The sequence below is a fragment of the Pelobates fuscus genome, chromosome 3 (genome assembly GCF_036172605.1).
Source record: "Pelobates fuscus isolate aPelFus1 chromosome 3, aPelFus1.pri, whole genome shotgun sequence".
Lineage (NCBI taxonomy): Eukaryota > Metazoa > Chordata > Amphibia > Anura > Pelobatidae > Pelobates > Pelobates fuscus.
In genome coordinates, this window is record NC_086319.1 from 394,650,530 (window position 1) to 394,670,268 (window position 19,739).

Sequence of the window (19,739 nt, forward strand, 5' to 3'; positions counted from 1 at the left end):
CATTTTGGAATTCTCAAAGTGAGGTGTTGTTTTATCCAATTCAGTAGACGTCTTAAGAAATGTTTTGGGTGCTTTAAAGCTGAAGCAGGATGTTCTTTTCTATAAGAGTTATTATTGGCTTGATTAACAGCTGTTCATGCGTGGCAAATTTCACTTGCCACTTTGAAGTAAAAAAAAAGCCCATTTTAAATCCCAAACAAAAAGAGCCATGAACGTGACTCTGTTTTCAGTGATCATATGAGTTGACAAATGGACAATTTGGCCTTTATGAATAATGCACAATACACTAAAAATGTAATATTTGGCAGCGGTGGGATTTGAACCCACACCTCCAAAGAGACTGGAGCCTAAATCCAGCGCCTTAGACCACTCGGCCACGGTACCTTCGATTACAGGCCCACAGCTTATTATCAGGAACACGTACAGTTGGCTTCAGTTTTTTCCCCACTTCTTTTTACGGTGGGGTTAAATTGTCTGTCGAAGGGTCACAAGTACCTGCAATTTCTGTTGTTGTTGTTTGAAAACCACAAAGGACAAGAAATCTTCGACTGAGACTTGAGTAGAGGCGATTTTACCTACAGCAGAGGAATGATTCCTTTGAAGTAAATACAAATACATTTTGGAATTCTCAAAGTGAGATGTTGTTTTATCCAATTAGGTAGACGATTCCTTTGGAGTAAGCACAAATACATTTATGGAATTATCAAAGTGAGTTGTTGTTTTATCCAATTAAGTAGACGTTTTAATAAATGTTTTGGGTGATTTAACTGGAACACGTACAGTTGGTTTCATTTTTTTCTGCCTTTTTTTCACGGTGGGGGTAAATTGTCTTTCGAAGCGTGACGAGTACCTGCAATTTCTGTTGTTGTCATTTAAAAACCACAATGGACTAGAGGTCTTCTACCAAGACTTGAGAAGAGGAGATTTTACCTGCAGCAGAGGAATGATTCATTTGCAGTAAGTACAAATACATTTTGGAATTCTCAAAGTGAGGTGTTGTTTTATCCAATTCAGTAGACGTCTTAAGAAATGTTTTGGGTGCTTTAAAGCTGAAGCAGGATGTTCTTTTCTATAAGAGTTATTATTGGCTTGATTAACAGCTGTTCATGCGTGGCAAATTTTACTTGCCACTTTGAAGTAAAAAAAAGCCCATTTTAAATCCCAAACAAAAAGAGCCATGAACGTGACTCTGTTTTCAGTGATCATATGAGTTGACAAATGGACAATTTGGCCTATATGATTAATGCACAATACACTAAAAATGTAATATTTGGCAGCGGTGGGATTTGAACCCACGCCTCCAAAGAGACTGGAGCCTAAATCCAGCGCCTTAGACCGCTCGGCCACGCTACCTTCGATTACAGGCACACAGCTTATTATCAGGAACACGTACAGTTGGCTTCAGTTTTTTTCCCACTTCTTTTTACGGTGGGGTTAAATTGTCTGTCGAAGGGTCACAAGTACCTGCAATTTCTGTTGTTGTTGTTTGAAAACCACAAAGGACAAGAAATCTTCGACTGAGACTTGAGTAGAGGAGATTTTACCTACAGCAGAGGAATGATTCCTTTGAAGTAAGTACAAATACATTTTGGAATTCTCAAAGTGAGATGTTGTTTTATCCAATTAGGTAGACGATTCCTTTGGAGTAAGCACAAATACATTTATGGAATTATCAAAGTGAGTTGTTGTTTTATCCAATTAAGTAGACGTTTTAAGAAATGTTTTGGGTGATTTAACTGGAACACGTACAGTTGGTTTCATTTTTTTCTGCCTTTTTTTCACGGTGGGGGTAAATTGTCTTTCGAAGCGTGACGAGTACCTGCAATTTCTGTTGTTGTCGTTTAAAAACCACAATGGACTAGAGGTCTTCTACCGAGACTTGAGAAGAGGAGATTTTACCTGCAGCAGAGGAATGATTCATTTGCAGTAAGTACAAATACATTTTGGAATTCTCAAAGTGAGGTGTTTTTTTATCCAATTCAGTAGACGTCTTAAGAAATGTTTTGGGTGCTTTAAAGCTGAAGCAGGATGTTCTTTTCTATAAGAGTTATTATTGGCTTGATTAACAGCTGTTCATGCGTGGCAAATTTTACTTGCCACTTTGAAGTAAAAAAAAGCCCATTTTAAATCCCAAACAAAAAGAGCCATGAACGTGACTCTGTTTTCAGTGATCATATGAGTTGACAAATGGACAATTTGGCCTTTATGAATAATGCACAATACACTAAAAATGTAATATTTGGCAGCGGTGGGATTTGAACCCACGCCTCCAAAGAGACTGGAGCCTAAACCCAGCGCCTTAGACCGCTCGGCCATGCTACCTTCGATTACAGGCACACAGCTTATTATCAGGAACACGTACAGTTGGCTTCAGTTTTTTTCCCACTTCTTTTTACGATGGGGTTAAATTGTCTGTCGAAGGGTCACAAGTACCTGCAATTTCTGTTGTTGTTGTTTGAAAACCACAAAGGACAAGAAATCTTCGACTGAGACTTGAGTAGAGGAGATTTTACCTACAGCAGAGGAATGATTCCTTTGAAGTAAGTACAAATACATTTTGGAATTCTCAAAGTGAGATGTTGTTTTATCCAATTAGGTAGACGATTCCTTTGGAGTAAGCACAAATACATTTATGAAATTATCAAAGTGAGTTGTTGTTTTATCCAATTAAGTAGACGTTTTAAGAAATGTTTTGGGTGATTTAACTGGAACACGTACAGTTGGTTTCATTTTTTTCTGCCTTTTTTTCACGGTGGGGGTAAATTGTCTTTCGAAGCGTGACGAGTACCTGCAATTTCTGTTGTTGTCGTTTAAAAACCACAATGGACTAGAGGTCTTCTACCGAGACTTGAGAAGAGGAGATTTTACCTGCAGCAGAGGAATGATTCATTTGCAGTAAGTACAAATACATTTTGGAATTCTCAAAGTGAGGTGTTGTTTTATCCAATTCAGTAGACGTCTTAAGAAATGTTTTGGGTGCTTTAAAGCTGAAGCAGGATGTTCTTTTCTATAAGAGTTATTATTGGCTTGATTAACAGCTGTTCATGCGTGGCAAATTTTACTTGCCACTTTGAAGTAAAAAAAAAAGCCCATTTTAAATCCCAAACAAAAAGAGCCATGAACGTGACTCTGTTTTCAGTGATCATATGAGTTGACAAATGGACAATTTGGCCTTTATGAATAATGCACAATACACTAAAAATGTAATATTTGGCAGCGGTGGGATTTGAACCCACGCCTCCAAAGAGACTGGAGCCTAATTCCAGCGCCTTAGACCGCTCGGCCACGCTACCTTTGATTACAGGCACACAGCTTATTATCAGGAACACGTACAATTGGTTTCAGTTTTTTTCCCACTTCTTTTCACGGTGGGGTTAAATTTTCTGTCGAAGGGTCACAAGTACCTGCAATTTCTGTTGTTGTTGTTTGAAAACCACAAAGGACAAGAATTCTTCGACTGAGACTTGAGTAGAGGAGATTTTACCTACAGCAGAGGAATGATTCCTTTGAAGTAAGTACAAATACATTTTGGAATTCTCAAAGTGAGATGTTGTTTTATCCAATTAGGTAGTAGATTCCTTTGGAGTAAGCACAAATACATTTATGGAATTATCAAAGTGAGTTGTTGTTTTATCCAATTAAGTAGACGTTTTAAGAAATGTTTTGGGTGATTTAACTGGAACACGTACAGTTGGTTTCATTTTTTTCTGCCTTTTTTTCACGGTGGGGGTAAATTGTCTTTCGAAGCGTGACGAGTACCTGCAATTTCTGTTGTTGTCGTTTAAAAACCACAATGGACTAGAGGTCTTCTACCGAGACTTGAGAAGAGGAGATTTTACCTGCAGCAGAGGAATGATTCATTTGCAGTAAGTACAAATACATTTTGGAATTCTCATAGTGAGGTGTTGTTTTATCCAATTCAGTAGACGTCTTAAGAAATGTTTTGGGTGCTTTAAAGCTGAAGCAGGATGTTCTTTTCTATAAGAGTTATTATTGGCTTGATTAACAGCTGTTCATGCGTGGCAAATTTTACTTGCCACTTTGAAGTAAAAAAAAAGCCCATTTTAAATCCCAAACAAAAAGAGCCATGAACGTGACTCTGTTTTCAGTGATCATATGAGTTGACAAATGGACAATTTGGCCTTTATGAATAATGCAAAATACACTAAAAATGTAATATTTGGCAGCGGTGGGATTTGAACCCACGCCTCAAAAGAGACTGGAGCCTAAATCCAGCGCCTTAGACCGCTCGACCACGCTACCTTCGATTACAGGCACACAGCTTATTATCAGGAACACGTACAGTTGGCTTCAGTTTTTTTCCCACTTCTTATTACGATGTGGTTAAATTTTCTGTCGAAGGGTCACAAGTACCTGCAATTTCTGTTGTTGTTGTTTGAAAACCACAAAGGACAAAAAATCTTCGACTGAGACTTGAGTAGAGGAGATTTTACCTACAGCAGAGGAATGATTCCTTTGAAGTAAGTACAAATACATTTTGGAATTCTCAAAGTGAGATGTTGTTTTATCCAATTAGGTAGACGATTCCTTTGGAGTAAGCACAAATACATTTATGGAATTATCAAAGTGAGTTGTTGTTTTATCCAATTAAGTAGACGTTTTAAGAAATGTTTTGGGTGATTTAACTGGAACACGTACAGTTGGTTTCATTTTTTTCTGCCTTTTTTTCACGGTGGGGGTAAATTGTCTTTCGAAGCGTGACGAGTACCTGCAATTTCTGTTGTTGTCGTTTAAAAACCACAATGGACTAGAGGTCTTCTACCGAGACTTGAGAAGAGGAGATTTTACCTGCAGCAGAGGAATGATTCATTTGCAGTAAGTACAAATACATTTTGGAATTCTCAAAGTGAGGTGTTGTTTTATCCAATTCAGTAGACGTCTTAAGAAATGTTTTGGGTGCTTTAAAGCTGAAGCAGGATGTTCTTTTCTATAAGAGTTATTATTGGCTTGATTAACAGCTGTTCATGCGTGGCAAATTTTACTTGCCACTTTGAAGTAAAAAAAAAGCCCATTTTAAATCCCAAACAAAAAGAGCCATGAACGTGACTCTGTTTTCAGTGATCATATGAGTTGACAAATGGACAATTTGGCCTTTATGAATAATGCACAATACACTAAAAATGTAATATTTGCCAGCGGTGGGATTTGAACCCACGCTTCCAAAGAGACTGGAGCCTAAATCCAGCGCCTTAGACCGCTCGACCACGCTACCTTCGACTACAGGCACACAGCTTATTATCAGGAACACGTACAGTTGGCTTCAGTTTTTTTCCCACTTCTTATTACGATGTGGTTAAATTTTCTGTCAAAGGGTCACAAGTACCTGCAATTTCTGTTGTTGTTGTTTGAAAACCACAAAGGACAAAAAATCTTCGACTGAGACTTGAGTAGAGGAGATTTTACCTACAGCAGAGGAATGATTCCTTTGAAGTAAGTACAAATACATTTTGGAATTCTCAAAGTGAGATGTTGTTTTATCCAATTAGGTAGACGATTCCTTTGGAGTAAGCACAAATACATTTATGGAATTATCAAAGTGAGTTGTTGTTTTATCCAATTAAGTAGACGTTTTAAGAAATGTTTTGGGTGATTTAACTGGAACACGTACAGTTGGTTTAATTTTTTTCTGCCTTTTTTTCACGGTGGGGGTAAATTGTCTTTCGAAGCGTGACGAGTACCTGCAATTTCTGTTGTTGTCGTTTAAAAACCACAATGGACTAGAGGTCTTCTACCGAGACTTGAGAAGAGGAGATTTTACCTGCAGCAGAGGAATGATTCATTTGCAGTAAGTACAAATACATTTTGGAATTCTCAAAGTGAGGTGTTGTTTTATCCAATTCAGTAGACGTCTTAAGAAATGTTTTGGGTGCTTTAAAGCTGAAGCAGGATGTTCTTTTCTATAAGAGTTATTATTGGCTTGATTAACAGCTGTTCATGCGTGGCAAATTTTACTTGCCACTTTGAAGTAAAAAAAAAGCCCATTTTAAATCCCAAACAAAAAGAGCCATGAACGTGACTCTGTTTTCAGTGATCATATGAGTTGACAAATGGACAATTTGGCCTTTATGAATAATGCACAATACACTAAAAATGTAATATTTGGCAGCGGTGGGATTTGAACCCACGCCTCCAAAGAGACTGGAGCCTAAATCCAGCGCCTTAGACCGCTCGGCCACGCTACCTTCGATTACAGGCACACAGCTTATTATCAGGAACACGTACAGTTGGCTTCAGTTTTTTTCCCACTTCTTTTTACGGTGGGGTTAAATTGTCTGTCGAAGGGTCACAAGTACCTGCAATTTCTGTTGTTGTTTGAAAACCACAAAGGACAAGAAATCTTCGACTGAGACTTGAGTAGAGGAGATTTTACCTACAGCAGAGGAATGATTCCTTTGAAGTAAGTACAAATACATTTTGGAATTCTCAAAGTGAGATGTTGTTTTATCCAATTAGGTAGACGATTCCTTTGGAGTAAGCACAAATACATTTATGGAATTATCAAAGTGAGTTGTTGTTTTATCCAATTAAGTAGAAGTTTTAAGAAATGTTTTGGGTGATTTAACTGGAACACGTACAGTTGGTTTCATTTTTTTCTGCCTTTTTTTCACGGTGGGGGTAAATTGTCTTTCGAAGCGTGACGAGTACCTGCAATTTCTGTTGTTGTCGTTTAAAAACCACAATGGACTAGAGGTCTTCTACCGAGACTTGAGAAGAGGAGATTTTACCTGCAGCAGAGGAATGATTCATTTGCAGTAAGTACAAATACATTTTGGAATTCTCAAAGTGAGGTGTTGTTTTATCCAATTCAGTAGACGTCTTAAGAAATGTTTTGGGTGCTTTAAAGCTGAAGCAGGATGTTCTTTTCTATAAGAGTTATTATTGGCTTGATTAACAGCTGTTCATGCGTGGCAAATTTTACTTGCCACTTTGAAGTAAAAAAAAGCCCATTTTAAATCCCAAACAAAAAGAGCCATGAACGTGACTCTGTTTTCAGTGATCATATGAGTTGACAAATGGACAATTTGGCCTTTATGAATAATGCACAATACACTAAAAATGTAATATTTGGCAGCGGTGGGATTTGAACCCACGCTTCCAAAGAGACTGGAGACTAAATCCAGCACCTTAGACCGCTCGGCCACGCTACCTTCGATTACAGGCACACAGCTTATTGTCAGGAACACGTACAGTTGGTTTCAGTTTTTTTCCCACTTTTTTTCACGGTGGGGTTAAATTGTCTGTCGAAGGGTCACAAGTACCTGCAATTTCTGTTGTTGTTGTTTGAAAACCACAAAGGACAAGAAATCTTCGACTGAGACTTGAGTAGAGGAGATTTTACCAACAGCAGAGGAATGATTCCTTTGAAGTAAGTACAAATACATTTTGGAATTCTCAAAGTGAGATGTTGTTTTATCCAATTAGGTAGACGATTCCTTTGGAGTAAGCACAAATACATTTATGGAATTATCAAAGTGAGTTGTTGTTTTATCCAATTAAGTAGACGTTTTAAGAAATGTTTTGGGTGATTTAACTGGAACACGTACAGTTGGTTTCATTTTTTTCTGCCTTTTTTTCACGGTGGGGGTAAATTGTCTTTCGAAGCGTGACGAGTACCTGCAATTTCTGTTGTTGTCGTTTAAAAACCACAATGGACTAGAGGTCTTCTACCGAGACTTGAGAAGAGGAGATTTTACCTGCAGCAGAGGAATGATTCATTTGCAGTAAGTACAAATACATTTTGGAATTCTCAAAGTGAGGTGTTGTTTTATCCAATTCAGTAGACGTCTTAAGAAATGTTTTGGGTGCTTTAAAGCTGGAGCAGGATGTTCTTTTCTATAAGAGTTATTATTGGCTTGATTAACAGCTGTTCATGCGTGGCAAATTTTACTTGCCACTTTGAAGTAAAAAAAAAGCCCATTTTAAATCCCAAACAAAAAGAGCCATGAACGTGACTCTGTTTTCAGTGATCATATGAGTTGACAAATGGACAATTTGGCCTTTATGAATAATGCAAAATACACTAAAAATGTAATATTTGGCAGCGGTGGGATTTGAACCCACACCTCAAAAGAGACTGGAGCCTAAATCCAGCGCCTTAGACCGCTCGACCACGCTACCTTCGATTACAGGCACACAGCTTATTATCAGGAACACGTACAGTTGGCTTCAGTTTTTTTCCCACTTCTTATTACGATGTGGTTAAATTTTCTGTCGAAGGGTCACAAGTACCTGCAATTTCTGTTGTTGTTGTTTGAAAACCACAAAGGACAAAAAATCTTCGACTGAGACTTGAGTAGAGGAGATTTTACCTACAGCAGAGGAATGATTCCTTTGAAGTAAGTACAAATACATTTTGGAATTCTCAAAGTGAGATGTTGTTTTATCCAATTAGGTAGACGATTCCTTTGGAGTAAGCACAAATACATTTATGGAATTATCAAAGTGAGTTGTTGTTTTATCCAATTAATGTTTTGGGTGATTTAACTGGAACACGTACAGTTGGTTTCATTTTTTTCTGCCTTCCTTTGAAGTAAGTACAAATACATTTTGGAATTCTCAAAGTGAGATGTTGTTTTATCCAATTAGGTAGACGATTCCTTTGGAGTAAGCACAAATACATTTATGGAATTATCAAAGTGAGTTGTTGTTTTATCCAATTAAGTAGACGTTTTAAGAAATGTTTTGGGTGATTTAACTGGAACACGTACAGTTGGTTTAATTTTTTTCTGCCTTTTTTTCACGGTGGGGGTAAATTGTCTTTCGAAGCGTGACGAGTACCTGCAATTTCTGTTGTTGTCGTTTAAAAACCACAATGGACTAGAGGTCTTCTACCGAGACTTGAGAAGAGGAGATTTTACCTGCAGCAGAGGAATGATTCATTTGCAGTAAGTACAAATACATTTTGGAATTCTCAAAGTGAGGTGTTGTTTTATCCAATTCAGTAGACGTCTTAAGAAATGTTTTGGGTGCTTTAAAGCTGAAGCAGGATGTTCTTTTCTATAAGAGTTATTATTGGCTTGATTAACAGCTGTTCATGCGTGGCAAATTTTACTTGCCACTTTGAAGTAAAAAAAAAGCCCATTTTAAATCCCAAACAAAAAGAGCCATGAACGTGACTCTGTTTTCAGTGATCATATGAGTTGACAAATGGACAATTTGGCCTTTATGAATAATGCACAATACACTAAAAATGTAATATTTGGCAGCGGTGGGATTTGAACCCACGCCTCCAAAGAGACTGGAGCCTAAATCCAGCGCCTTAGACCGCTCGGCCACGCTACCTTCGATTACAGGGACACAGCTTATTATCAGGAACACGTACAGTTGGCTTCAGTTTTTTTCCCACTTCTTTTTACGGTGGGGTTAAATTGTCTGTCGAAGGGTCACAAGTACCTGCAATTTCTGTTGTTGTTTGAAAACCACAAAGGACAAGAAATCTTCGACTGAGACTTGAGTAGAGGAGATTTTACCTACAGCAGAGGAATGATTCCTTTGAAGTAAGTACAAATACATTTTGGAATTCTCAAAGTGAGATGTTGTTTTATCCAATTAGGTAGACGATTCCTTTGGAGTAAGCACAAATACATTTATGGAATTATCAAAGTGAGTTGTTGTTTTATCCAATTAAGTAGAAGTTTTAAGAAATGTTTTGGGTGATTTAACTGGAACACGTACAGTTGGTTTCATTTTTTTCTGCCTTTTTTTCACGGTGGGGGTAAATTGTCTTTCGAAGCGTGACGAGTACCTGCAATTTCTGTTGTTGTCGTTTAAAAACCACAATGGACTAGAGGTCTTCTACCGAGACTTGAGAAGAGGAGATTTTACCTGCAGCAGAGGAATGATTCATTTGCAGTAAGTACAAATACATTTTGGAATTCTCAAAGTGAGGTGTTGTTTTATCCAATTCAGTAGACGTCTTAAGAAATGTTTTGGGTGCTTTAAAGCTGGAGCAGGATGTTCTTTTCTATAAGAGTTATTATTGGCTTGATTAACAGCTGTTCATGCGTGGCAAATTTTACTTGCCACTTTGAAGTAAAAAAAAAGCCCATTTTAAATCCCAAACAAAAAGAGCCATGAACGTGACTCTGTTTTCAGTGATCATATGAGTTGACAAATGGACAATTTGGCCTTTATGAATAATGCAAAATACACTAAAAATGTAATATTTGGCAGCGGTGGGATTTGAACCCACACCTCAAAAGAGACTGGAGCCTAAATCCAGCGCCTTAGACCGCTCGACCACGCTACCTTCGATTACAGGCACACAGCTTATTATCAGGAACACGTACAGTTGGCTTCAGTTTTTTTCCCACTTCTTATTACGATGTGGTTAAATTTTCTGTCGAAGGGTCACAAGTACCTGCAATTTCTGTTGTTGTTGTTTGAAAACCACAAAGGACAAAAAATCTTCGACTGAGACTTGAGTAGAGGAGATTTTACCTACAGCAGAGGAATGATTCCTTTGAAGTAAGTACAAATACATTTTGGAATTCTCAAAGTGAGATGTTGTTTTATCCAATTAGGTAGACGATTCCTTTGGAGTAAGCACAAATACATTTATGGAATTATCAAAGTGAGTTGTTGTTTTATCCAATTAATGTTTTGGGTGATTTAACTGGAACACGTACAGTTGGTTTCATTTTTTTCTGCCTTCCTTTGAAGTAAGTACAAATACATTTTGGAATTCTCAAAGTGAGATGTTGTTTTATCCAATTAGGTAGACGATTCCTTTGGAGTAAGCACAAATACATTTATGGAATTATCAAAGTGAGTTGTTGTTTTATCCAATTAAGTAGACGTTTTAAGAAATGTTTTGGGTGATTTAACTGGAACACGTACAGTTGGTTTAATTTTTTTCTGCCTTTTTTTCACGGTGGGGGTAAATTGTCTTTCGAAGCGTGACGAGTACCTGCAATTTCTGTTGTTGTCGTTTAAAAACCACAATGGACTAGAGGTCTTCTACCGAGACTTGAGAAGAGGAGATTTTACCTGCAGCAGAGGAATGATTCATTTGCAGTAAGTACAAATACATTTTGGAATTCTCAAAGTGAGGTGTTGTTTTATCCAATTCAGTAGACGTCTTAAGAAATGTTTTGGGTGCTTTAAAGCTGAAGCAGGATGTTCTTTTCTATAAGAGTTATTATTGGCTTGATTAACAGCTGTTCATGCGTGGCAAATTTTACTTGCCACTTTGAAGTAAAAAAAAAGCCCATTTTAAATCCCAAACAAAAAGAGCCATGAACGTGACTCTGTTTTCAGTGATCATATGAGTTGACAAATGGACAATTTGGCCTTTATGAATAATGCACAATACACTAAAAATGTAATATTTGGCAGCGGTGGGATTTGAACCCACGCCTCCAAAGAGACTGGAGCCTAAATCCAGCGCCTTAGACCGCTCGGCCACGCTACCTTCGATTACAGGGACACAGCTTATTATCAGGAACACGTACAGTTGGCTTCAGTTTTTTTCCCACTTCTTTTTACGGTGGGGTTAAATTGTCTGTCGAAGGGTCACAAGTACCTGCAATTTCTGTTGTTGTTTGAAAACCACAAAGGACAAGAAATCTTCGACTGAGACTTGAGTAGAGGAGATTTTACCTACAGCAGAGGAATGATTCCTTTGAAGTAAGTACAAATACATTTTGGAATTCTCAAAGTGAGATGTTGTTTTATCCAATTAGGTAGACGATTCCTTTGGAGTAAGCACAAATACATTTATGGAATTATCAAAGTGAGTTGTTGTTTTATCCAATTAAGTAGAAGTTTTAAGAAATGTTTTGGGTGATTTAACTGGAACACGTACAGTTGGTTTCATTTTTTTCTGCCTTTTTTTCACGGTGGGGGTAAATTGTCTTTCGAAGCGTGACGAGTACCTGCAATTTCTGTTGTTGTCGTTTAAAAACCACAATGGACTAGAGGTCTTCTACCGAGACTTGAGAAGAGGAGATTTTACCTGCAGCAGAGGAATGATTCATTTGCAGTAAGTACAAATACATTTTGGAATTCTCAAAGTGAGGTGTTGTTTTATCCAATTCAGTAGACGTCTTAAGAAATGTTTTGGGTGCTTTAAAGCTGAAGCAGGATGTTCTTTTCTATAAGAGTTATTATTGGCTTGATTAACAGCTGTTCATGCGTGGCAAATTTTACTTGCCACTTTGAAGTAAAAAAAAGCCCATTTTAAATCCCAAACAAAAAGAGCCATGAACGTGACTCTGTTTTCAGTGATCATATGAGTTGACAAATGGACAATTTGGCCTTTATGAATAATGCACAATACACTAAAAATGTAATATTTGGCAGCGGTGGGATTTGAACCCACGCTTCCAAAGAGACTGGAGCCTAAATCCAGCGCCTTAGAACGCTCGGCCACGCTACCTTCGATTAGAGGCACACAGCTTATTGTCAGGAACACGTACAGTTGGTTTCAGTTTTTTTCCCACTTTTTTTCACGGTGGGGTTAAATTGTCTGTCGAAGGGTCACAAGTACCTGCAATTTCTGTTGTTGTTGTTTGAAAACCACAAAGGACAAGAAATCTTCGACTGAGACTTGAGTAGAGGAGATTTTACCAACAGCAGAGGAATGATTCCTTTGAAGTAAGTACAAATACATTTTGGAATTCTCAAAGTGAGATGTTGTTTTATCCAATTAGGTAGACGATTCCTTTGGAGTAAGCACAAATACATTTATGGAATTATCAAAGTGAGTTGTTGTTTTATCCAATTAAGTAGACGTTTTAAGAAATGTTTTGGGTGATTTAACTGGAACACGTACAGTTGGTTTCATTTTTTTCTGCCTTTTTTTCACGGTGGGGGTAAATTGTCTTTCGAAGCGTGACGAGTACCTGCAATTTCTGTTGTTGTCGTTTAAAAACCACAATGGACTAGAGGTCTTCTACCGAGACTTGAGAAGAGGAGATTTTACCTGCAGCAGAGGAATGATTCATTTGCAGTAAGTACAAATACATTTTGGAATTCTCAAAGTGAGGTGTTGTTTTATCCAATTCAGTAGACGTCTTAAGAAATGTTTTGGGTGCTTTAAAGCTGAAGCAGGATGTTCTTTTCTATAAGAGTTATTATTGGCTTGATTAACAGCTGTTCATGCGTGGCAAATTTTACTTGCCACTTTGAAGTAAAAAAAAAGCCCATTTTAAATCCCAAACAAAAAGAGCCATGAACGTGACTCTGTTTTCAGTGATCATATGAGTTGACAAATGGACAATTTGGCCTTTATGAATAATGCACAATACACTAAAAATGTAATATTTGGCAGCGGTGGGATTTGAACCCACGCCTCCAAAGAGACTGGAGCCTAAACCCAGCGCCTTAGACCGCTCGGCCACGCTACCTTCGATTACAGGCACACAGCTTATTATCAGGAACACGTACAGTTGGCTTCAGTTTTTTTCCCACTTCTTTTTACGGTGGGGTTAAATTGTCTGTCGAAGGGTCACAAGTACCTGCAATTTCTGTTGTTGTTGTTTGAAAACCACAAAGGACAAGAAATCTTCGACTGAGACTTGAGTAGAGGAGATTTTACCTACAGCAGAGGAATGATTCCTTTGAAGTAAGTACAAATACATTTTGGAATTCTCAAAGTGAGATGTTGTTTTATCCAATTAGGTAGACGATTCCTTTGGAGTAAGCACAAATACATTTATGAAATTATCAAAGTGAGTTGTTGTTTTATCCAATTAAGTAGACGTTTTAAGAAATGTTTTGGGTGATTTAACTGGAACACGTACAGTTGGTTTCATTTTTTTCTGCCTTTTTTTCACGGTGGGGGTAAATTGTCTTTCGAAGCGTGACGAGTACCTGCAATTTCTGTTGTTGTCGTTTAAAAACCACAATGGACTAGAGGTCTTCTACCGAGACTTGAGAAGAGGAGATTTTACCTGCAGCAGAGGAATGATTCATTTGCAGTAAGTACAAATACATTTTGGAATTCTCAAAGTGAGGTGTTGTTTTATCCAATTCAGTAGACGTCTTAAGAAATGTTTTGGGTGCTTTAAAGCTGAAGCAGGATGTTCTTTTCTATAAGAGTTATTATTGGCTTGATTAACAGCTGTTCATGCGTGGCAAATTTTACTTGCCACTTTGAAGTAAAAAAAAAGCCCATTTTAAATCCCAAACAAAAAGAGCCATGAACGTGACTCTGTTTTCAGTGATCATATGAGTTGACAAATGGACAATTTGGCCTTTATGAATAATGCAAAATACACTAAAAATGTAATATTTGGCAGCGGTGGGATTTGAACCCACGCCTCAAAAGAGACTGGAGCCTAAATCCAGCGGCTTAGACCGCTCGACCACGCTACCTTCGATTACAGGCACACAGCTTATTATCAGGAACACGTACAGTTGGCTTCAGTTTTTTTCCCACTTCTTATTACGATGTGGTTAAATTTTCTGTCGAAGGGTCACAAGTACCTGCAATTTCTGTTGTTGTTGTTTGAAAACCACAAAGGACAAGAAATCTTCGACTGAGACTTGAGTAGAGGAGATTTTACCTACAGCAGAGGAATGATTCCTTTGAAGTAAGTACAAATACATTTTGGAATTCTCAAAGTGAGATGTTGTTTTATCCAATTAGGTAGACGATTCCTTTGGAGTAAGCACAAATACATTTATGGAATTATCAAAGTGAGTTGTTGTTTTATCCAATTAAGTAGAAGTTTTAAGAAATGTTTTGGGTGATTTAACTGGAACACGTACAGTTGGTTTCATTTTTTTCTGCCTTTTTTTCACGGTGGGGGTAAATTGTCTTTCGAAGCGTGACGAGTACCTGCAATTTCTGTTGTTGTCGTTTAAAAACCACAATGGACTAGAGGTCTTCTACCGAGACTTGAGAAGAGGAGATTTTACCTGCAGCAGAGGAATGATTCATTTGCAGTAAGTACAAATACATTTTGGAATTCTCAAAGTGAGGTGTTGTTTTATCCAATTCAGTAGACGTCTTAAGAAATGTTTTGGGTGCTTTAAAGCTGAAGCAGGATGTTCTTTTCTATAAGAGTTATTATTGGCTTGATTAACAGCTGTTCATGCGTGGCAAATTTTACTTGCCACTTTGAAGTAAAAAAAAAGCCCATTTTAAATCCCAAACAAAAAGAGCCATGAACGTGACTCTGTTTTCAGTGATCATATGAGTTGACAAATGGACAATTTGGCCTTTATGAATAATGCACAATACACTAAAAATGTAATATTTGGCAGCGGTGGGATTTGAACCCACGCCTCAAAAGAGACTGGAGCCTAAATCCAGCGGCTTAGACCGCTCGACCACGCTACCTTCGATTACAGGCACACAGCTTATTATCAGGAACACGTACAGTTGGCTTCAGTTTTTTTCCCACTTCTTATTACGATGTGGTTAAATTTTCTGTCGAAGGGTCACAAGTACCTGCAATTTCTGTTGTTGTTGTTTGAAAACCACAAAGGACAAGAAATCTTCGACTGAGACTTGAGTAGAGGAGATTTTACCTACAGCAGAGGAATGATTCCTTTGAAGTAAGTACAAATACATTTTGGAATTCTCAAAGTGAGATGTTGTTTTATCCAATTAGGTAGACGATTCCTTTGGAGTAAGCACAAATACATTTATGGAATTATCAAAGTGAGTTGTTGTTTTATCCAATTAAGTAGAAGTTTTAAGAAATGTTTTGGGTGATTTAACTGGAACACGTACAGTTGGTTTCATTTTTTTCTGCCTTTTTTTCACGGTGGGGGTAAATTGTCTTTCGAAGCGTGACGAGTACCTGCAATTTCTGTTGTTGTCGTTTAAAAACCACAATGGACTAGAGGTCTTCTACCGAGACTTGAGAAGAGGAGATTTTACCTGCAGCAGAGGAATGATTCATTTGCAGTAAGTACAAATACATTTTGGAATTCTCAAAGTGAGGTGTTGTTTTATCCAATTCAGTAGACGTCTTAAGAAATGTTTTGGGTGCTTTAAAGCTGAAGCAGGATGTTCTTTTCTATAAGAGTTATTATTGGCTTGATTAACAGCTGTTCATGCGTGGCAAATTTTACTTGCCACTTTGAAGTAAAAAAAAGCCCATTTTAAATCCCAAACAAAAAGAGCCATGAACGTGACTCTGTTTTCAGTGATCATATGAGTTGACAAATGGACAATTTGGCCTTTATGAATAATGCACAATACACTAAAAATGTAATATTTGGCAGCGGTGGGATTTGAACCCACGCCTCAAAAGAGACTGGAGCCTAAATCCAGCGCCTTAGACCGCTCGGCCACGCTACCTTCGATTACAGGCACACAGCTTATTATCAGGAACACGTACAGTTGGCTTCAGTTTTTTTCCCACTTCTTATTACGATGTGGTTAAATTTTCTGTCGAAGGGTCACAAGTACCTGCAATTTCTGTTGTTGTTGTTTGAAAACCACAAAGGACAAGAAATCTTCGACTGAGACTTGAGTAGAGGAGATTTTACCTACAGCAGAGGAATGATTCCTTTGAAGTAAGTACAAATACATTTTGGAATTCTCAAAGTGAGATGTTGTTTTATCCAATTAGGTAGACGATTCCTTTGGAGTAAGCACAAATACATTTATGGAATTATCAAAGTGAGTTGTTGTTTTATCCAATTAAGTAGAAGTTTTAAGAAATGTTTTGGGTGATTTAACTGGAACACGTACAGTTGGTTTCATTTTTTTCTGCCTTTTTTTCACGGTGGGGGTAAATTGTCTTTCGAAGCGTGACGAGTACCTGCAATTTCTGTTGTTGTCGTTTAAAAACCACAATGGACTAGAGGTCTTCTACCGAGACTTGAGAAGAGGAGATTTTACCTGCAGCAGAGGAATGATTCATTTGCAGTAAGTACAAATACATTTTGGAATTCTCAAAGTGAGGTGTTGTTTTATCCAATTCAGTAGACGTCTTAAGAAATGTTTTGGGTGCTTTAAAGCTGAAGCAGGATGTTCTTTTCTATAAGAGTTATTATTGGCTTGATTAACAGCTGTTCATGCGTGGCAAATTTTACTTGCCACTTTGAAGTAAAAAAAAGCCCATTTTAAATCCCAAACAAAAAGAGCCATGAACGTGACTCTGTTTTCAGTGATCATATGAGTTGACAAATGGACAATTTGGCCTTTATGAATAATGCACAATACACTAAAAATGTAATATTTGGCAGCGGTGGGATTTGAACCCACGCTTCCAAAGAGACTGGAGCCTAAATCCAGCGCCTTAGAACGCTCGGCCACGCTACCTTCGATTAGAGGCACACAGCTTATTGTCAGGAACACGTACAGTTGGTTTCAGTTTTTTTCCCACTTTTTTTCACGGTGGGGTTAAATTGTCTGTCGAAGGGTCACAAGTACCTGCAATTTCTGTTGTTGTTGTTTGAAAACCACAAAGGACAAGAAATCTTCGACTGAGACTTGAGTAGAGGAGATTTTACCAACAGCAGAGGAATGATTCCTTTGAAGTAAGTACAAATACATTTTGGAATTCTCAAAGTGAGATGTTGTTTTATCCAATTAGGTAGACGATTCCTTTGGAGTAAGCACAAATACATTTATGGAATTATCAAAGTGAGTTGTTGTTTTATCCAATTAAGTAGACGTTTTAAGAAATGTTTTGGGTGATTTAACTGGAACACGTACAGTTGGTTTCATTTTTTTCTGCCTTTTTTTCACGGTGGGGGTAAATTGTCTTTCGAAGCGTGACGAGTACCTGCAATTTCTGTTGTTGTCATTTAAAAACCACAATGGACTAGAGGTCTTCTACCGAGACTTGAGAAGAGGAGATTTTACCTGCAGCAGAGGAATGATTCATTTGCAGTAAGTACAAATACATTTTGGAATTCTCAAAGTGAGGTGTTGTTTTATCCAATTCAGTAGACGTCTTAAGAAATGTTTTGGGTGCTTTAAAGCTGAAGCAGGATGTTCTTTTCTATAAGAGTTATTATTGGCTTGATTAACAGCTGTTCATGCGTGGCAAATTTTACTTGCCACTTTGAAGTAAAAAAAAAGCCCATTTTAAATCCCAAACAAAAAGAGCCATGAACGTGACTCTGTTTTCAGTGATCATATGAGTTGACAAATGGACAATTTGGCCTTTATGAATAATGCACAATACACTAAAAATGTAATATTTGGCAGCGGTGGGATTTGAACCCACGCCTCCAAAGAGACTGGAGCCTAAACCCAGCGCCTTAGACCGCTCGGCCACGCTACCTTCGATTACAGGCACACAGCTTATTATCAGGAACACGTACAGTTGGCTTCAGTTTTTTTCCCACTTCTTTTTACGGTGGGGTTAAATTGTCTGTCGAAGGGTCACAAGTACCTGCAATTTCTGTTGTTGTTGTTTGAAAACCACAAAGGACAAGAAATCTTCGACTGAGACTTGAGTAGAGGAGATTTTACCTACAGCAGAGGAATGATTCCTTTGAAGTAAGTACAAATACATTTTGGAATTCTCAAAGTGAGATGTTGTTTTATCCAATTAGGTAGACGATTCCTTTGGAGTAAGCACAAATACATTTATGAAATTATCAAAGTGAGTTGTTGTTTTATCCAATTAAGTAGACGTTTTAAGAAATGTTTTGGGTGATTTAACTGGAACACGTACAGTTGGTTTCATTTTTTTCTGCCTTTTTTTCACGGTGGGGGTAAATTGTCTTTCGAAGCGTGACGAGTACCTGCAATTTCTGTTGTTGTCGTTTAAAAACCACAATGGACTAGAGGTCTTCTACCGAGACTTGAGAAGAGGAGATTTTACCTGCAGCAGAGGAATGATTCATTTGCAGTAAGTACAAATACATTTTGGAATTCTCAAAGTGAGGTGTTGTTTTATCCAATTCAGTAGACGTCTTAAGAAATGTTTTGGGTGCTTTAAAGCTGAAGCAGGATGTTCTTTTCTATAAGAGTTATTATTGGCTTGATTAACAGCTGTTCATGCGTGGCAAATTTTACTTGCCACTTTGAAGTAAAAAAAAAGCCCATTTTAAATCCCAAACAAAAAGAGCCATGAACGTGACTCTGTTTTCAGTGATCATATGAGTTGACAAATGGACAATTTGGCCTTTATGAATAATGCACAATACACTAAAAATGTAATATTTGGCAGCGGTGGGATTTGAACCCACGCCTCCAAAGAGACTGGAGCCTAATTCCAGCGCCTTAGACCGCTCGGCCACGCTAACTTTGATTACAGGCACACAGCTTATTATCAGGAACACGTACAGTTGGTTTCAGTTTTTTTCCCACTTCTTTTCACGGTGGGGTTAAATTTTCTGTCGAAGGGTCACAAGTACCTGCAATTTCTGTTGTTGTTGTTTGAAAACCACAAAGGACAAGAATTCTTCGACTGAGACTTGAGTAGAGGAGATTTTACCTACAGCAGAGGAATGATTCCTTTGAAGTAAGTACAAATACATTTTGGAATTCTCAAAGTGAGATGTTGTTTTATCCAATTAGGTAGACGATTCCTTTGGAGTAAGCACAAATACATTTATGGAATTATCAAAGTGAGTTGTTGTTTTATCCAATTAAGTAGACGTTTTAAGAAATGTTTTGGGTGATTTAACTGGAACACGTACAGTTGGTTTCATTTTTTTCTGCCTTTTTTTCACGGTGGGGGTAAATTGTCTTTCGAAGCGTGACGAGTACCTGCAATTTCTGTTGTTGTCGTTTAAAAACCACAATGGACTAGAGGTCTTCTACCGAGACTTGAGAAGAGGAGATTTTACCTGCA

General features: G+C 37.8%; 20 non-coding genes across 20 annotated transcripts; all 20 read right to left on the bottom strand.

Moving 5' to 3' along the window:
• Positions 1-302: 302 nt before the first annotated feature.
• TRNAL-UAG (transfer RNA leucine (anticodon UAG)) lies at positions 303-384 on the bottom strand. The gene has a single exon. It is a non-coding gene; the product is annotated as a tRNA-Leu (tRNA).
• An 887-nt stretch (positions 385-1,271) lies between these two features.
• TRNAL-UAG (transfer RNA leucine (anticodon UAG)) lies at positions 1,272-1,353 on the bottom strand. Its single transcript has one exon. It is a non-coding gene; the product is annotated as a tRNA-Leu (tRNA).
• Positions 1,354-2,240: 887 nt separating this feature from the next.
• Positions 2,241-2,322, bottom strand: TRNAL-UAG (transfer RNA leucine (anticodon UAG)). The gene has a single exon. It is a non-coding gene; the product is annotated as a tRNA-Leu (tRNA).
• An 889-nt stretch (positions 2,323-3,211) lies between these two features.
• TRNAL-UAG (transfer RNA leucine (anticodon UAG)) lies at positions 3,212-3,293 on the bottom strand. The gene has a single exon. It is a non-coding gene; the product is annotated as a tRNA-Leu (tRNA).
• An 888-nt stretch (positions 3,294-4,181) lies between these two features.
• On the bottom strand, positions 4,182-4,263 carry TRNAL-UAG (transfer RNA leucine (anticodon UAG)). Its single transcript has one exon. It is a non-coding gene; the product is annotated as a tRNA-Leu (tRNA).
• An 888-nt stretch (positions 4,264-5,151) lies between these two features.
• On the bottom strand, positions 5,152-5,233 carry TRNAL-UAG (transfer RNA leucine (anticodon UAG)). The gene has a single exon. It is a non-coding gene; the product is annotated as a tRNA-Leu (tRNA).
• An 888-nt stretch (positions 5,234-6,121) lies between these two features.
• On the bottom strand, positions 6,122-6,203 carry TRNAL-UAG (transfer RNA leucine (anticodon UAG)). Its single transcript has one exon. It is a non-coding gene; the product is annotated as a tRNA-Leu (tRNA).
• Positions 6,204-7,087: 884 nt separating this feature from the next.
• TRNAL-UAG (transfer RNA leucine (anticodon UAG)) lies at positions 7,088-7,169 on the bottom strand. The gene has a single exon. It is a non-coding gene; the product is annotated as a tRNA-Leu (tRNA).
• Positions 7,170-8,057: 888 nt separating this feature from the next.
• TRNAL-UAG (transfer RNA leucine (anticodon UAG)) lies at positions 8,058-8,139 on the bottom strand. Its single transcript has one exon. It is a non-coding gene; the product is annotated as a tRNA-Leu (tRNA).
• Positions 8,140-9,221: 1,082 nt separating this feature from the next.
• Positions 9,222-9,303, bottom strand: TRNAL-UAG (transfer RNA leucine (anticodon UAG)). The gene has a single exon. It is a non-coding gene; the product is annotated as a tRNA-Leu (tRNA).
• Positions 9,304-10,188: 885 nt separating this feature from the next.
• Positions 10,189-10,270, bottom strand: TRNAL-UAG (transfer RNA leucine (anticodon UAG)). The gene has a single exon. It is a non-coding gene; the product is annotated as a tRNA-Leu (tRNA).
• A 1,082-nt stretch (positions 10,271-11,352) lies between these two features.
• Positions 11,353-11,434, bottom strand: TRNAL-UAG (transfer RNA leucine (anticodon UAG)). Its single transcript has one exon. It is a non-coding gene; the product is annotated as a tRNA-Leu (tRNA).
• Positions 11,435-12,318: 884 nt separating this feature from the next.
• Positions 12,319-12,400, bottom strand: TRNAL-UAG (transfer RNA leucine (anticodon UAG)). Its single transcript has one exon. It is a non-coding gene; the product is annotated as a tRNA-Leu (tRNA).
• An 888-nt stretch (positions 12,401-13,288) lies between these two features.
• Positions 13,289-13,370, bottom strand: TRNAL-UAG (transfer RNA leucine (anticodon UAG)). The gene has a single exon. It is a non-coding gene; the product is annotated as a tRNA-Leu (tRNA).
• An 888-nt stretch (positions 13,371-14,258) lies between these two features.
• Positions 14,259-14,340, bottom strand: TRNAL-UAG (transfer RNA leucine (anticodon UAG)). The gene has a single exon. It is a non-coding gene; the product is annotated as a tRNA-Leu (tRNA).
• An 888-nt stretch (positions 14,341-15,228) lies between these two features.
• On the bottom strand, positions 15,229-15,310 carry TRNAL-UAG (transfer RNA leucine (anticodon UAG)). Its single transcript has one exon. It is a non-coding gene; the product is annotated as a tRNA-Leu (tRNA).
• An 887-nt stretch (positions 15,311-16,197) lies between these two features.
• TRNAL-UAG (transfer RNA leucine (anticodon UAG)) lies at positions 16,198-16,279 on the bottom strand. The gene has a single exon. It is a non-coding gene; the product is annotated as a tRNA-Leu (tRNA).
• An 887-nt stretch (positions 16,280-17,166) lies between these two features.
• Positions 17,167-17,248, bottom strand: TRNAL-UAG (transfer RNA leucine (anticodon UAG)). The gene has a single exon. It is a non-coding gene; the product is annotated as a tRNA-Leu (tRNA).
• Positions 17,249-18,136: 888 nt separating this feature from the next.
• TRNAL-UAG (transfer RNA leucine (anticodon UAG)) lies at positions 18,137-18,218 on the bottom strand. Its single transcript has one exon. It is a non-coding gene; the product is annotated as a tRNA-Leu (tRNA).
• Positions 18,219-19,106: 888 nt separating this feature from the next.
• On the bottom strand, positions 19,107-19,188 carry TRNAL-UAG (transfer RNA leucine (anticodon UAG)). The gene has a single exon. It is a non-coding gene; the product is annotated as a tRNA-Leu (tRNA).
• Positions 19,189-19,739: the final 551 nt, after the last annotated feature.